This window comes from Dasypus novemcinctus, chromosome 9, assembly GCF_030445035.2.
Source record: "Dasypus novemcinctus isolate mDasNov1 chromosome 9, mDasNov1.1.hap2, whole genome shotgun sequence".
In the NCBI taxonomy this organism is placed as follows: Eukaryota; Metazoa; Chordata; class Mammalia; order Cingulata; family Dasypodidae; genus Dasypus; species Dasypus novemcinctus.
In genome coordinates, this window is record NC_080681.1 from 56,843,518 (window position 1) to 56,860,689 (window position 17,172).

Below are 17,172 nucleotides of genomic sequence, written 5' to 3' on the forward strand. Positions count from 1 at the left end.
AGAGAGAAAGAGAAAAGTAAGAACAATAATGGAAAGAGTTAATAAAAGATAGAAAACAGAATAGAAAGGATAGAAATAGAAAGCCAAAGAAATTGTGGGCTACACAAAGGGAGGTGGAATGTAAGAGTAACAACAGAAGGTGGAAGATAGAAAGATGCAAGAAGGAAAAAAGATAGCATTGGTAGCCAAAATCACTACACACTGAAAAGAGTAAATCAAGGAAGATAAAACACAGCAAACAAGAAACAAGCTGGCAGTATCTAATTTTTTTTTAAGTGAGGATGTGAGGGATAAAGAGGAAAGAAAGACAAGAAAACAAAAAAAAAACAGACAAACCCACAGGCAAGGAGTCAACCAAACATTAAGTGGATATAGGACATGTTAAATTTCACCAAAAATTTATAAAAGTGTGTAGTCTAAAATGTAAACTGTAATGTAAACCAAAATGTAACTAAAAATTTCAGAAAGTGTACAGTCTAAAATATAAACCATAATGTAAACCAAAATGGAACTATGATTGGTACCTATGTTTAAATATCTGTACATCAGCTTCAGCAAATAAACATGAACATATAAAAAGATGATTGCTGGGAAAGGGGGGGAAGGGTAGGATGTTAGATATATGAGAGTCCTCTATATTGTATATGCGACTTTACAGTGATCTAAAACTTTATGAAGACAAAATTAAAAATAAAAAGATGTAGATGCTGAGGAAGGAATGAGAGAAACTGCCTTGTCACTGTACATATAGAGCAGCACCCATAACAGTGATGAAAGGCAAAATATCAAAAACAAAGTTTTGTGATATTTTTCATTTTTAATACCGCAATTCATTTTTTATTTTAGTTTTTCTAAATTATTATATATTCTATTTCTAATATTTAAAACTGTCATTACTATTTCTTTTTCCTACTAATTGTATTTGGTAATATATTAGGCTTCATTTTTTAAGAAGTTTTGAACCACAGAGGGGCTCAAGTATGGTGAGGAAGGAACACTGGTAGGGGATGTTATTCATGGGGGACACATGGTTGGGAGGGAGTTCTCCAGGGCATGTATATAGGGTATAGAAAATGTTCAGATATTTATTGGGCATTTTCATAGTACTTAGAGTTACAAATGAAAACTGAGGGAGTGCTGAGTTCATACCCAGGGCAGCTCTATCACATTCCACAATGGAACAGCAACAATCCCCCAAGTGCAACAGCAAAAACCAATGAAGGATGATCCAATGATTAACCCTTGATACTGATGAATATGCTTATGAGCCTGTGTGCCTGAGATATGAAGTAGGACTAGAGCTGCAGGGTGTCTAAGAGTTACTCCTGAGAGCCCCCATGTTGCTAAAAATGTGGCCACTCTCTAAGCCAAACTCAGCAAGTAAATGCACTACCTTTCCCCTACCATGGAACATGACTCCTGGGGATGAGCCTCCCTGGCACAGAGAGATTAATACCAATCACCGGCTAGTGATGCAAATAGAAAAAGATCTTGAATAAAAGGTGGAAATGGTAAAGACAAATGAGTTTATATGCCTAAGGGACTACAAAATGCATTGGGAGGTCATCATAGGGATTGCACTTATGCATTTCTCAGCAGGATATCAGAGACAGCCAAAGTAGATACAACTCCAGGCAGTGGTGTTCCTGAGGGCTATGGAGACACCCAGGTCCTATGCTCATGTCAGATGGCTCTGGAGTTCTGTTCCTTGCCAGTGGGCCCTACTTCTGTCACTTTAACTGAAGCTGTAGTTGGTGTTGGGGTTGGTATATGCTTAGAAGACTTGAACCTGTGGACTGGCCATGTGCCAGCTGGGCCCTGAGCCTTATTAGAGTTGCACTCCTACTCTTTGGTTTGTTGGACTACCCAGGCCATCTTACAGGGAGGTATGGTCAACCACCACACTAGGGAGCCAGGAGTACCTACTACTGCAAGCAGGAGAATCACATTCATCAACAATGTTGGATCTAAGCCCCCTCTCTATTTAGAGGTGGAGTGGACATCACCATTCCAGGCTCCTCAGATTGGAGGAATAAAATATGGATAAGAGTGAACTTGAAGGTATTCTATTATAGAACTATTGTGACTCTATGAATGGAAGAAATTGTATCACTGAGGTGGAGACAGTGGCCATGGAGTTGCTGAGGGCAGAGAGAGGGAAGAAGAGATGTGATGTGGGGGCATTTTGGGAACTTGGAGTTGTCCTAAATGATATTTCAGGGACAGATGCAGGACATTATATAGCTTGCCATACCCCACTGAACTTATTGGGGGAGAGCAGTGTAAACTACAATATAATCTAAAATCCATGTGGTGCAGCAATGCTCCAAAATGTATTCACCAAATGCAATGAATGTATCAAAATGATGAAAAAGGTTTTTAATGTGGGAGGATTGTGGAGGGGGGTGTGGGGGGAGTATATGGGTACCTCATATTTTTAATGTAATATTTTTTGTGATCTATGTATCTTTTTTTTAAAAAGACAATTAAAAATAAATAAATTGGGAAATGGATGTGGCTCAACCAACTGGGCTCTTTTCTACCATATAGGGGGTCTAGAGTTTGATGCCCAAGGCCGTCTGGTGCAGGCAAACTGGCCCATGTGGATGCCGGCCCATGTGGGAATGCAGCCCTGAACAGGAGTGCTGTTCTGTGTGGGAATACTGACCCACATGGGAAAGCTGCCCAATGTAGGAGTGCCTGCCAATAGAGAGAGCTGGCTCAGCAAGATGACATAACCAGAGACACAGAGGAGAGAAAATAAGATGTAGCAAAACAGGGAGCCAAGTTGATGCAAGAGAGTAATTACCTCTCTCCCATTACGGAAGGTCCCGGGATTGGTTCCTGGAGTTGCCTAATGAGAATACAAGCAGACACAGAAGAACACACAATGAATGGACACAGAAAACAGATAATGGGGGGAGTGGGGGGAGGCATAAGAAAAGAAATTTTAAAAATAAGTAAACAAGTAAATTAATTAAATTTTTATAAAAAAGAAAAATCAGACTTCCTACTTAAGCCCCTGTGGAGCTTTTCAGGCTGCTGGTCTTCATCAATCAATTACTTTTCAGCTTTCTCACTACAGATTTTGAAGTGGGTTTTAGTGAGTAAACTAAGTTAAATTGTGTAACAAAAGTAATCTTTTTTTTAAGGAAATATAATACACCCAAGGGAAGCTAATAAAGGATAATGGATGTTTTCCCTGTCCTAAAATATCACCTAGATGTTTAATATCCTAGTGGGTCTCTACAATTAGAGGAGCTGGGAATTGAACTAAATACCTTCTACATTCAAGGCTGAAACTTCTCCACTGAGCTAAACTTTCTTTCTGGATTGATTCCCTCCTCAAGAGTCCCTTTCCCTGGACAAGATTGACTCTTTGCAATTGGATAAACTGCTGATTAGGAATCTATCCTCTTCCCCCTCCCTTTATATTTCTAACTGTTTTCTCTCCCAGGGCTGCAGAAAGCCTGTGTATGAGTTTCCTTTTGAAATTAAAAATGGGACCCTGATGAATTAACTCACCACAGAAAATAATGACTCAGTTTCTTTGAGAGAGATCACCCATACCTTGCCAGGAACCCTAAATTTATTCTTGGAAGCTTATTAAGCACTTCCTACTGTCCCTTTCCCTTAGGTATATTGCACAGGAATAGTAAATAGCCTGATTCCACCTTCTCCCAGACCAATTTTCCCTAATCCAAGGAGGTTAGGTAAATCAGACTGCCTCAGCATATTCACCTCCCCCTTTCTTCAAACCAACTGGTATGCTACTCAGAGCTCAAAGAAAGGAGATCCAGACTATTGAACCACACTTGAGGGACTACTCTCCACTCTTGATCAGAACCCTCCCACTTTCAGAGTTTGTCTCCTCCTGCTGTGTGACCAGCAAGGTTCAGGAAATGCTGTGGCTTCCTAACTTGAGAGAGAGCCTTAGGTGCCCACAACTCCACCCTCAAGTGGCAGAAACTCATGCTTTTAACTTGAGCTATCACTCTTTTTGTCACACTCTCTCCAGATCAATGCCCTGAAGCCTTCTGCTTTGTGGGTTCCTGAAACAGCTCACTCAGGCAGGATTTTGTCCCCACTCAGTGGTTTTTTTGTAGGAGAAATGATGTGGGTGCACTTAATCTGACATCATCTTGCCCCTCAAATTATCATGTTTTAATGTTCCTTAAAAATTCTTTGGACAAAGGGGGGGAAATTACACTAAGTGTTATTTTAAAAAGTTTATGAAAATGAATTTACTACTAAAGCCTATGAGATGCAAATAAAAGTCAAAACTTTTTATGAATTATTTTTTTTAAGTTTTCAAAATAATGAAAATTATATTCATACCAATAATCTAGGGAAAAGGCCAAAACATAACTAGAAAAGAAAAAAAAATGAATTAAGACAAACAGTAAGCTGGGGGAACAGCATCAGCCTCTCCAGGAAATTAAAAGCCAAGCCATGGAGGCTGGTAATTGTGCTACTGTGGCAGCAAAAGCTGCCCCAGGATCTATTCTGTGGCTGTAATTGGAAACTCCATTTCCCAAAAACAGGGCAGGAGGAGACAGTTGCCAAATGATTTTGGCTACTGATTAGTAGACTTGGCTGGCTATGGAAAACCCTATAAAGAGCTAGGGTGTGAATCTGTACAAGTTGGAAAGAGGCCAGTAACTGCCATTTTGACTCCACCCCAGCCTGAGGAGAAGCCAGGATCAAAAATCACAGTGACAGTAGGAAATGGTTTCTGTTACTGAGATCAGCCTGCAACCCTTGCCTAAGATTCAGACCCACCTCTGGCAGGGAGGAGGTTGACAGGCCCATCACCAGCCTATCTAGGTAACTGCAGGTACCTTTGGCTGTACAGAATGAATAATTGGAGGTCTTTCAGAGCCACTGTGGTCATCGTGGACCCATACTGCATAGATTGCTACCAACACCTGCAGCTCCATCCTTGCCCCAGGCAAGGGAGAAAGGGGCTTGAAGCCTCATCAGTGTCTCTGGGCAACTACAGCCTAGGCCTGCATGACTTGCATTTTTCCACACAGTTGTGACTCTGTCCCTACACCTGGCAAAGGAGAAAGTTTGGAGAAGCTTCATTGGTCCCTGGAGCAATGAGAGCAGCTTGAGCCTCCACAGCTTATAGCAGCAACTACATCTTTGACTCCTACTAAACAACCAGCAAGGGAGAAAGGGCAGGAAGTCCTAAACTAAAGAGAAAAACTGCACTGAGAATAAATACTCTAGTAAACCAAATGCCAAGACACTAACAAAAAATTACCATCCACACCAAGAAACAGGAAGATATGGCCCAGTTAAAGGAACAAGCTAAGCCTCCAGATGGCATAAAGGAGTTGAGACAACTAATCATAGATGTTCAAACAAATCTCCTTAATAAAGTCAATGAGAAACTTAAGAGATTAAGGATATTAAGAAGGCATTGGAGGGAACTGGATTTGACTCAACTGATAGAGCATCCACCTACCACATGGGAAGTTCAGGGTTCAAACCCAGGGCTTCCTGGCCCATGTGGTGAGCTGGCCTACATGCAGTGCTGATGCACACAAGGAGTGCCATGCCACATCGGGGTGTCCCCACATAGGGGAGCCCCATGCACAAGCAGTGCACCCGTTAAGGAGAGCTACCCCATGCGACAAAAAGACAGCCTGTCCAGGAGTAATGCTGCACACATGGAGAGCTGATGCAGCAAGCTGATGCAACAAAAAGAGATGCATATCCCTAGTGCCAGCTGTTGAGAATACAAATGGACACAGAAGAACACACAGCAAATGGACATAGAGAGCTGGCAATGGGGGGGGAAGGGCAATAAATAAATAAATAAATATTTTTTTAAAAAAGAAAACATTGGATGAACACGAAGAAGAATTTGAAATCATACATAGAAAAATAGAAGATCCTATGGGAATGAAAGGAGCAATAAATGAAATTTTAAAAAATTGGAATCTTATAATAGAGTATTTGAGGAGGCAGAAAAAAGAATTGTTGAGCTTGAAGAAATGGCCTCTGAAAGTTAATATACAAAAGAACAGATTAAGAAAAGAATGGCAAAAATTGAACAAGGTCTCAGGGAAATAAATGGCAGCAAAAACATACAAACATACCTGTCCTGGGTGTCCAAGAAGGAGAAGAGAAGGGAAAAAGGACAGAAGGAATATTTGAAGAAATAATGGTAGAAAATTTCCCAACCCTATTGAAGGACATAGATATTCATGTCCAAGAAGCACAATGTACGCCCATCAAAAAAATATGAATAGACAAACTCCAAGACACATATTAATCAGAATGTCAAATGCTAAAGGCAAAGAGAGAATTCTGAGAACAGCAAGAGAAAAGCAATGCATAACATATATAGGATACCCAATAAGATTAAGTGCTGATTGATTTATCACCAGAAACCATGGAGGCAAGAAGACAGTGGTATGATATATTTAAGATACTACAGGAAAAAGCTTCCAGCCAAGAATCTTATATAGCACTATTGTCTTTCAAAAATGATGATAAGGTTAGAATATTTGCACATAAACAGAAACCAAGAGAATCTTTAACCAAGAGACCAAATTTTCAGGAAACGCTAAAGGGTGTGCTAGTGCCTGAAAAGAAATACAGGAGAGAAATGCTTGGAAGAGCATCTAGAAATAAAGATGATACCAATAAAAGTAACCAAAAGTGTCAAAAGAGTGGGGAAAATAAAATATGACAGTTAAAACTCAAATAGGAATAAATTTCTCCAATGATGTAAAGTACTTGTATTCAGAAAACTGCAACTCAATGTTAAAAGCAATCAAAAAAGGCCCAAATAACTGGAAGAACATTCCATGCTCATGGATTGGAAGACTAAATATCATAAAGGTGCCAATTCTACTCAAATTGAAATACAAATTCAAAGCAATCCCAATAAAAATTCCACCAGCATTGTTGTAAAAATTGAAAACATGATTATCAAATTTATTTGAAAGGGTAAGGAGTTCTGAATGGCCAAAAACATCTTAAAAAGGAAAGTGAAGTCTCGTCTCTAGACTTTAAGTTATGTTACGTAACTATAGTGGTAAAAACAGCATAGTACTGGTATAAAGACAGACACATAGGACAATGGAACCAAATTTATGATTCAAAAACAGACCCTCACATGTATGGTCAAGTGACTTTTGACTAACCTATCAAACCCACACAGCTCAGGCAGAACAGTCCATTCAACAAATGGTGCTGAAATAACTGGATATCCATAGCCAAAAGGAGGAGAGAGGACCTATCTCACATCTTATTCAAAAATTAACTCAAAATGGATCAAAACCCAAATATAAAAGCATGAACCATAAAGCTTCTAGAGGAAATTGTAGGAAAATATCTTCAAGCCCTGGTGGTAGGTGGTGAATTCTTAAAGTAGATAAAGGGAGGACTGAGATGGACTACTGATGTTTAATGTATGTGGAAGTTTTAATTAGCTTTAATGTAAAAGTGTGGAAATGTATAGAGTGGATGGTAACATATAGTGCATAATAGCTAGTTTATAAATGGGGATGTGGCTGAAAATGGTTGACAGAATGCTAGAGAATAATCTAGGGACTGAATAGCACAGTAAACCAAGAGGTGCATGAGAATTGTGGTTAATGGTACAGATGCAAGGCTATCCTTTGTGAGCTAGAGCAATATACATCACTCCTGCAGGGTTTGTTGTGGAAAAGCATGGGAATAATGCAACTGGAGTAACTTATGGGTTGTGGTTAGCAGTAATAATGTAATATGCTTGCATCTATGCCAAAGATGTACTGTGTTGATAATGGGGTGGTATGGAGAATGGGTCCCAAATGTACACTATGGATGTGGTAACAATCAGATGATATTATTTTACCTGTAACAAATGTTCCACCACAGTGTGGTGTGTTGTTAGATAGATGTTGTTTGGAAATTCTGCACAAGTGCATGATTGTTTTATAAGTTTACAACTTCTGTCATAAAAATATATTTAAAAAATAATAAGAGGGTGGGTTGGGGGAAAAATACACCAAATGTAAAATAAGGACTATAATTAGTAGTAAGATTTTGACACTATTCTTTCATAATCTGTAACAAATGTCTCAAGACAATGCAAGGTGTTGGTGGAGGGTTGATGTATGTGACCACTGTATAATGTTATACATATTTGCTCTGTAAGTCCACAACTTTTACTATATGCTTATTGTTTATGTATGTTTATATATAAATTATATAAATATAGTAGTAATAATAGGGTGGGTTTGGGGGAAAATACTTTGGTAAGCAGTAATATTTGACAATGCTCTTTAATCATTAGTTTAAAATGTTTAACAACAATGCAAGGTATTGTGGTAAGGTGAGTTTTGAGAGGCCTGTATGATACTATGTAAGTTTGTTTTGTAAGTTCACAATTATAATTATACACTTATTGTTTATGTATGTTTATGTGTGAGTTTTATAATTCAATAAATTTAAAATAAAAAAATGAATTAAGGTACAAATAAAGGTAAATCCAAAAATTAATGAAATAAAAAGCAAACCAAAAATAGCATGGAGCATAGAACCTATAGTAGGTTCTTTGAACAAGATTAATAATTTCAAAAAAATTTCAATGAAGGTGGTCAGGGAGAAAATACAAAATATGCAATATCTGCAACATCCAATGTTAGGAATGGGAAAAGATATGTGGCCATATATTTAATATGTGGCCAGATATTGAATAAATTAAAAAGATACAGCACTATAGAAAGTGGAAATCCAGTTCTAGTTATAAAATATATTGCCAAACATTCCCATTGAAAACTATAAGTGAAAGGTAAAATATATATTAAAAATGCAACTCTTTCAAGGTCATGGAGAGCTTTGAACAAAGATAAGTCTTGAAAAATTACAATCCCTGAGAGAAGGGAAGCATATATGATGACCTCTGCAGTTAGTTTTACCCCTAATGTCATTTTCCAACTTTCAATACAACAGATTGGAGCCCAAGTAGAGATAAACAGTTGTACAGAACTGAAGAACAAGAAGACTGAGTCTGAGGTAAGCAAAATTGTGTAATCATAAGGATCGTGAAGAAGGAAAAAAAAAAAAAAACAGCCAATAATTTTAGCTCAGGTTCCCATATGTTTTTGTCCAACTCCTAAATGTGGCATTCATAAAAGAGGATAGAAGAAATCCTACAAAATTTTGCAAGTTGAGAGCTAACGAGCAGAGCAGGAATAGAGTCACTTGATCTAAGTTAGAAAGAAATTAAATTGAAGTCATACCAATGTGGTGGAAAACATCCCATATTTTCATTCAAGAACCCAAAGGGAGATGCATCCAAGAAGTATGGACAATGTCCTAAGAGTAATAAGAATGTTACTGGGATAGCAAATATCAAGACCAGATGTAACAAACCTGCTAATAGAAAATTAAACTTTATTTGGAGGAATATAACATCATACAGATTGGTCATAATGAAAACAAAAACTTAGGATACAGTGAAAGGAGGATATATTAAATAAAAACTAAAGTAATAGCAGCAGCAAAAAAAAAAAAAAAATAGAACAGATTCCCAATAATTAACTTATGCATTGAAGATTTTTGAAAATGACCTAATAACTGTAATTACTGTGTTTGAAAAATTAAAAGAAATGATAAAATAGATGAAGAGATGGAGAATTTCAATAGAATGCTGGAATTTATAAAATAAAAAATCAAATGGATATTCCAGGTCTAAAATAATACATTATTTGTAATTAAGAATATCCTAAACAGATTTAAGAGAAGAATCAACACTATAATAAAAAAAAAAAACTAGTGAAATTAAAAGAAAGTTAATAGAAAAAAATTAACCTGAAATACCAAGAGAAAAAAAACAGGAAAACAAATTTAGAACATATTAAATATGAAAAACATGCTCCAAAGATTTAAATGTGTGTATTTGGAGTGGCAGAAGGAAAGGAAAAGAAAAAGCAGCAAAATCAATATTGGAGTGTATAATGGCTGAAAATTTTCCAAAGATAATCAAGCACCAGTCTGCAGAATCAAGAAATTCAATCAATTCCAAGGAAGATAAATACAAAGGAAAACACACCAAAGCACATCATATTCAAACTGCAAATACATCAAAGAACAAGAGAAAACTCCTAAAAACAGCCAGAAGAATATGATGCATTTTCTTCAAAAATCAATAAGATTGTAGTAACTTTTCAACACAAACTACAAAAGCCAGAAAATAATGGCACAATATCTTGAAAGTGTCAAAAAGAAAGCAAGCAAACAACTTCCAAACAGAATTCTGTAAACAGAAAGGAACCTCAATTATAGATGGAATAAATATGTTTACAGGGAACAAATAGACAAGCAAACAAGGGAGATTTCAACCCAGTGAAGTGCATTACAAAAGATTTCAAAGGAAGTGTTCAGCCTGAAAGGGACAAATCAAAGATGAAAGTATGGTACTGCATAGTGATGTGAAGAGTACTGAAAGGTAAATATTAAAAGAAATATAATACATATGTTAGCTATATGTATTATACATGTATGTATAAGCACTAAGACTCTAATAATCTAAAGATACATATTATACTCTGTAGGTTAGGATAATGGATAAAATCAAAGTGAAATAATATAGAACTTAAAATTAAATAAGGGAGAGGAATAATAAAATACTAACCTAAACAATGGATTAATACAAAAAAGAAGAGAAATACAATTATGTTAGTAATTGTATTAAATAGACTACATGTCCAAAAAGGAATCCTAAAATTTCCAGACAAGATAACAATTGCAAAAGTCAGAACTATATGCTGTTTGCAAGAGACATACATTAAATATAAAGATATGTAAAGGCTAATTGCAAAGAATTGGATAGTATGTATGTGGCAGTTTGACATTGTTTTATGAATCTCAACTGAATAATTTATAAACTACTCTGTTCCTCTGGGTGAGATACCCTTTGATTGCATTGAATCCAGTTGAAGAGCCTTGATTAGATTACTTGATAAGATTGCTTTAGTGCTTTGGATTGGACTACATCAGTGAGGCATGACTCAGCTGAATCCCTGCTCCCCTTACTGGGTCTGAAATAAAGGACGCACATAGACCACACAAAGGGAACTTCCATGTTTGATGTTGCTGTGTAAGACAAAGAATCTCTTAAGCATGGAGTCACAAGAGGCTGGGCTCAAAGGGCAGCTGAAGAGGAAACCAGCCCTGCTATATACTTGATAGCTTACAGCTGAACTTGGCAAGAGAGCAGAACAGCTGAGACTGATATAGGAAATCCTGAGAGACAAGCCCTATGCCAGCTTGTAGCTGAAATCAGGAAGAAAGCAGAGCAGCTGAGCCTGAAAGTGGATGCTTAGAGGGGAGGGAAAGACCAGGCAGAGATTGCCCACCATCTTGCTTCAATATGTGGTAAATGACTTTGGTAAGAAAGCCCCTCTTGTAGTGCCTTAAATTGGATTTTTCATGACCTTGAAACTGTAAAATTTATTCCAAATAAATACCCTTTAAAGGCCAACATATTTCTGGTACTTTGCATAAGCAGACCTTTGACAAACTGAAACAATATACCATAAAAACACAAACCATAAATGGTTTAGTAATAATAACAGAAAAAGTAGAATTTAAGACACAAAATATTTTTAAAGATGAAGGGTATTTAATAATCATAGAAGAGTCAATTCCACTAGAAGTTATAATACTTTAAATATGTTATACAACTCTTAACTAGGAACAAGAGTATTTAAAGTATACAATTATAGAATTAAAAGGAGAAACAGAAGAATGCCCACTCATTGCTCAAAATTATTAAATGACTTGAAAAATTGGCATATATAGAACACAGTGGCTAATAATTGATGAACCCAAATTAATTAACAAAATATGGGCTATTAACCAAAATTAAACATATGCTCAGCCATAGCATATATCAAAATTTAGTTAAATATTTTTTACTAGACAAGTGGTACATTTACAAAAAATCATGCAGAAAATACAGATTTCCCATATACTTTCCCATTAACATTTTGCTTTAGTGTAGTACCTTTGTTATAATTGATGAAAGAATATCATTACAATTGGAATATTAACTATAGTCCATAATTTATATTAGGATTCATAATTTGTGTTGTAAAGTCCTATATTTTAAAAATTTATTCTATTAATGTATAACCTAAAACTTCCCATTTTAACCACAGGAAATATGCAATTCAGTGGTGTTAACTACATCTACAATGTTTTACTACCATAGCCACCATCCATTGCCAAAATATTTCCATCACCCCAAACAGCAATATTGCACTGATCAAGCATTAACTCCCCATTCTCTAATCCCATCCAGATCGTGCAATATTTGTCTTTTTATGCCTGGCTTATTTCGCAAAGCATGATGTTTTCAAGGTTTGTCCATGTTGCCACATATATCAGGATTTAGTTCTTTTTGTAAATTTTATTTATTTTTTAAAAGATACTTAGATTATAAAAATGTCACATAAAAAATATGGGGGATTCCCATATACCCTCCTCCTCAAACCTCCCATATTTTCCCACATTAACAACATCCTTCATTAGTGAGGTACATTTATTGCAATGGATTAACACATTTTGGAGCACTGTCACTCCAAACTTTAAGCATGGATTAAAGTTTACATTGTAGTTTACTCTCTCTCCCACAGAATTCTGTAGGTTATGGCAAGATTTATAATGGCCTGTATCTGTCATTTCATTGTCATTCAGGATAATTCCCAAGTCCCAATGCCCTCATATTACACCTGTTTTTCCCTCTCCCTGCCCCCAGAACATCCAGTGGCCACTGCTTCCACATCATTGATATAATTTCCTCCTTTGCTAGCATCACAGTAAGTCTATAGTAGAATACCAATAAGTCTATTTTAGTACATAGTTCATTCCCCAATCCTGAGGATTCTGAGATGGTAATGTCTACTCCATGTCTAATTGAGAGGGGGCTATGATCCCATTGAGCTGGTGGATGGGACTCTCTTGCTTGCAATTGTAGACTCTCTTGGTTCCTTGGTATGATAGTTGTCCATCATCACCTCCATGTTAGTTGTCCTGGGTGAAACCAATGAACTGGAGAGTAGGTGTTGCAGTTCTGTTAAGATTCCAGGCCCAGCTGGCACATGGACAGCCCAAAGAATCTCTACCTACCAACTCTAGTACTAATCATAGGTTCATATAGAAGGACTGAAGAACCATGTGTAGGGAAAACATAACTGAGTCCAATTCTGCCATACTGGGGAGCATAAATTCCAAAGTAGGGACAACTGGCAAGGCACCTAACTCCTAAGCTATCTGCCCTGACTATAGTGTCTGCATGTCCCCAGAGCCCTCAGGAGCCCTGCTATTTGGGTTAGTATCTACTTTGGTAGTCAATGAGATCCTGCTGAGACATGCATAATGTAACCTCTGGAATGACCTCGCAACTCTGATTGAAGTCTCTTAGCCATATAAACTCATTTGTCTTTACCTTTTCTCCATTTTGGTCAAGGTCTTTTTCCAGTTGCTTTGTTTAGAAAAGTTTTGAGTTTCCCAAGTCCTTTACATGATTGGTGAAATTTGTTTACATATAATTGATTATTTTAATTGTTATTGTAAATGGAACTTTTTTCCTTATTTCCTCTACAAATGGCTTATTGCTAGTATAGGAACCCTACTAATTTTGCAGTTAAGCTTGGATCCCGACCTCTTTGCTGAAGACATTCGTTAACTTTCATATATTTATTGTGAATTTTTTCAGGATTATCTACATATGGGAGCATGTCTTCTTCAAATAGAGACAATTTTACATCTTCCTTTCCAATTTGGATACTCTTATTTCCTTTTATATCTAGAACTTCCAGTTCTAGATGTTTAGTAACAGTGGTGATGGTATGTTTGTATTCTTCCTATTCTTAAAGGTAAAGCTTTCGGTCTTTCACAAATATACTTTTGACTGGGTTTTTTTATATTTATCACGTTGAGCAAGTTTCTTTCTAGTCTTAGTTTTCTAAGTGTTTTTATCAAGAAAGGATGCTGAATTTTGTCAAATGCCTTTTCTGCATCAACTGAGATGATTGTGGGTTTTTATCCTTCATCTAATGACGTGGTGTGTTACATTATTTGATCTTATTATGTTGAACCACTCTGAACACCTCAGATAAATCCCATTTGATCATATATAATTATTTTATTGTGCCATTGGGTATCATTTGCTAATATTTTGTTTGGTATTTTTGCAACTGTATTCTTCAGATATTGAGCTGTAATTTTCTTTTATTGTGGTATCATTATCTGGCTTGTTTTTAAGGTGATAAAGACTAAACAGAATCAGTGTTCTATACATTTTTGGAAGATTTTGAGTGGCATTTGCTTTAATTCTTCTTGGAATGTTTGATAAAATTCACCAGTGAAACCATCTGGTCCTGAGATTTTCTTTTTTGGGAGATTTGGATACATCACCTTATTTGTTATTGTTTTGTTGAGAGCTCCCATTCATACTTCAGTCAGTTCAGAGAGTTTGAGTTTTTCTAGGAATTTTTCATTTCATCGAGTTTATACATAATTTCTTTTTTCACATTACCCTCTCACAATGCTTTATATTTTGTTTGGGCCACTAATATTGGTTCTCCTTTCATTTCTGATTTTAGTTATTTGAGTCCCCTTTCTTTTTTTCCATTTTCAGTCTAGCTAAATATTTGTTGACTACATTGATCTTTTCAAAAAGTCCACTTTTGGTTTCATTGATTTTCTCTATTGATTTCATTCTCTACTTCATTTCTTTCTGTTGTAATTGTTGTGTCCTTCTTTCTGTTCACTTGGTGTTTTGTTTTTCATTCTCTTTCTAGATCCTCCAGTTGTGAGGTTAAGTCACTGATTTGAGATCTTTCTTCTTTTTTAATGTAAGCATTTATAGTTATACATTTCCCTCTCAGTATTGTCTTTGTCGCATCCAGTAAGTGTTAGTGGGTTGCATTTTTTGTCATTTGCCTCATTATATTTATTAATTTCCCTTATGACTTTTTCTTTGACCCATTGATTGTTTGAGGGCTTTGTTTAATTGCCACATATTTGTGAATTTTCCACCTCTCCCTGTGCTATTTATTTTTAGCTTCATCCATTGTTGGAGAAGATACACTATGATTTCAATATTTTAAAATATTTTTTAAATTGTTGAAGCATGTTTTGTGATCAAACACATGGACCATCCTGGATAATGACCTATATGTACTTGAGAAAATGTGTATTCTGCTGCTGTTTAGTAAAATGTTCTCTATCTAACAGTTAGTTCTAACTGGTTTATATTGCCTTATTGACTTCTGTTTAGATGTTCTATTCATTATTGAAAGTGATATATTGTAGTCTCCTACTATTAAAATACAATTATCTATATTTCCCTTCTAATCTGTCAATATTTATTTCATATATTTTGGGGATCTGCCCATAGGTGCATATATAATCATAATTGCAGGGTCTTCATGTTGAACTGATCCCTTTATCAGTATTTAGTGACTTTCTTTGTCCCTCATGACAGTTTCATACTTAAACCTTTTTTTATCTGATATTAATATGATTTTCTCGGCTCTCCTTTGGCTATTTGCAAGGCATATTTCCCCATCCTTTCACGATCAACCTACTTGTGTCTTTAAAATTAAGAAGAGTATCTTGTAAACAGCATATATTGGGTCATGCATTTTATCCATTCTGCCAATCTTTGTCTTTTGACTGGAAAGTTTAATCCATTTACATTTAAAGTAACTACTTATATTGCAGGACTTTCTTCTGCCATTTTGCTATGTTGTCTTCGTAAGTCATGTCATTTTTTTGTCTCTGAATTCTTCTATTAATACTACTTTCATATTTATTTGATTTTTTATAAAGTATCATTTTAAGTCCTTTATTTTTGTATATGTATTTTCTTTTTAGTTACCATGGAGCTTAAATTTAATATTACAAATCTATAGCAATCATTTTTTATTTGATACCAACTTTACTTCAGTAGTGTACATTTGCACTTTTATTATACTCTTGCTCTCCATCCCCCCACTTCTTTGATGTCGTTGTTACAGTTCATACCTGTATACACTGTAGGTTAAAAACAATAGATTTATCATTACTTTTTATGCTTTTGCATTTTGGAATCATAAGAAGTAAAAAGTGTAGTTACATATCAAAAAATACAATGCAATATTTCTGGCATTTACAATTACCTTTATGGTTCCCTTACCAGAGGTCTTTACTTCTTTGTACCACTTCAATCAATTGCCTAGTGTCCTTTCATTTCAGTCTGCACTTGAAATAGTTCTCTCACTACCTTTCTACTTCCATGGTTTATGGCAAGAAAGTGGCAGTTAATCTTATTTCAGCTCATATTATTGGTATTCCTTATACATAACACATTGGTTTTCTCTTACAGTGTTCAGAACTCTATTTCCCTTTGGCATTTTATAGTTTGATGACTATGTGTCTGGGTCTATTTATCTTCAAGTGTATCCTGTTTGGGTTTGTTCAGCATCTTTAATGTGCATAAATATTTGGAAAGCTTTCAGAATTTTCATGGCTTCCATGCACAAGGCCATGCTAATCTTCTTTGTTTAAGTCTAATTTTATTATATCTACTGCTGAAGTGAGTGCTCAAAATTTCTTAATGGTTAAAATATACAGACCATGACAGCTGGCCACAATGGAATTAAACTATGAATTGATAAAAGAAAGATAACATAACTCCCAAATATTTTGAAATTAAGTAAAATATTGCATGGTTCAAACATAAAAATCACAATGCAATTAGAAAATAGTTTGAAATGAATGATAATATAAATGATATACTACAACAAGTAAGATGAAACAAAAGCAAAACTTTGAGGAAAATTTGCTTCATATTAAATACAATTAAAAAAAGAAAGTAGGTTGACAATTAATAGTCTGACTTCCCCTTCACGAAGAGAAAAGAATAGAAGATAAAAACCAAAATAGGAAGTAGAAAAATAATAAATACAAGAATGAAATAGCATGCAAATTTAGAACATTAAAATCAACACAGCTAAAGATTGTTCTTGAAAATATAATGAAATTGACAAATTCATAAGAATGCAGACCAAGAAAAATAGAGAAAACACAATGTATAAATATCAGAAATGAGAAATGGATGTCCTAAAGACTTTGTGAAAATCATTATGCCAATCAACTTGCAATTCGAATAAA

The 17,172-nt window shown here is 35.5% G+C and overlaps 1 non-coding gene across 1 annotated transcript; it reads right to left on the reverse strand.

Annotated features, from left to right (window-relative positions):
* Positions 1-16,496: 16,496 nt before the first annotated feature.
* On the reverse strand, positions 16,497-16,598 carry LOC111765547 (U6 spliceosomal RNA). The gene has a single exon (XR_002797852.1). It is a non-coding gene; the product is annotated as a U6 spliceosomal RNA (small nuclear RNA).
* Positions 16,599-17,172: the final 574 nt, after the last annotated feature.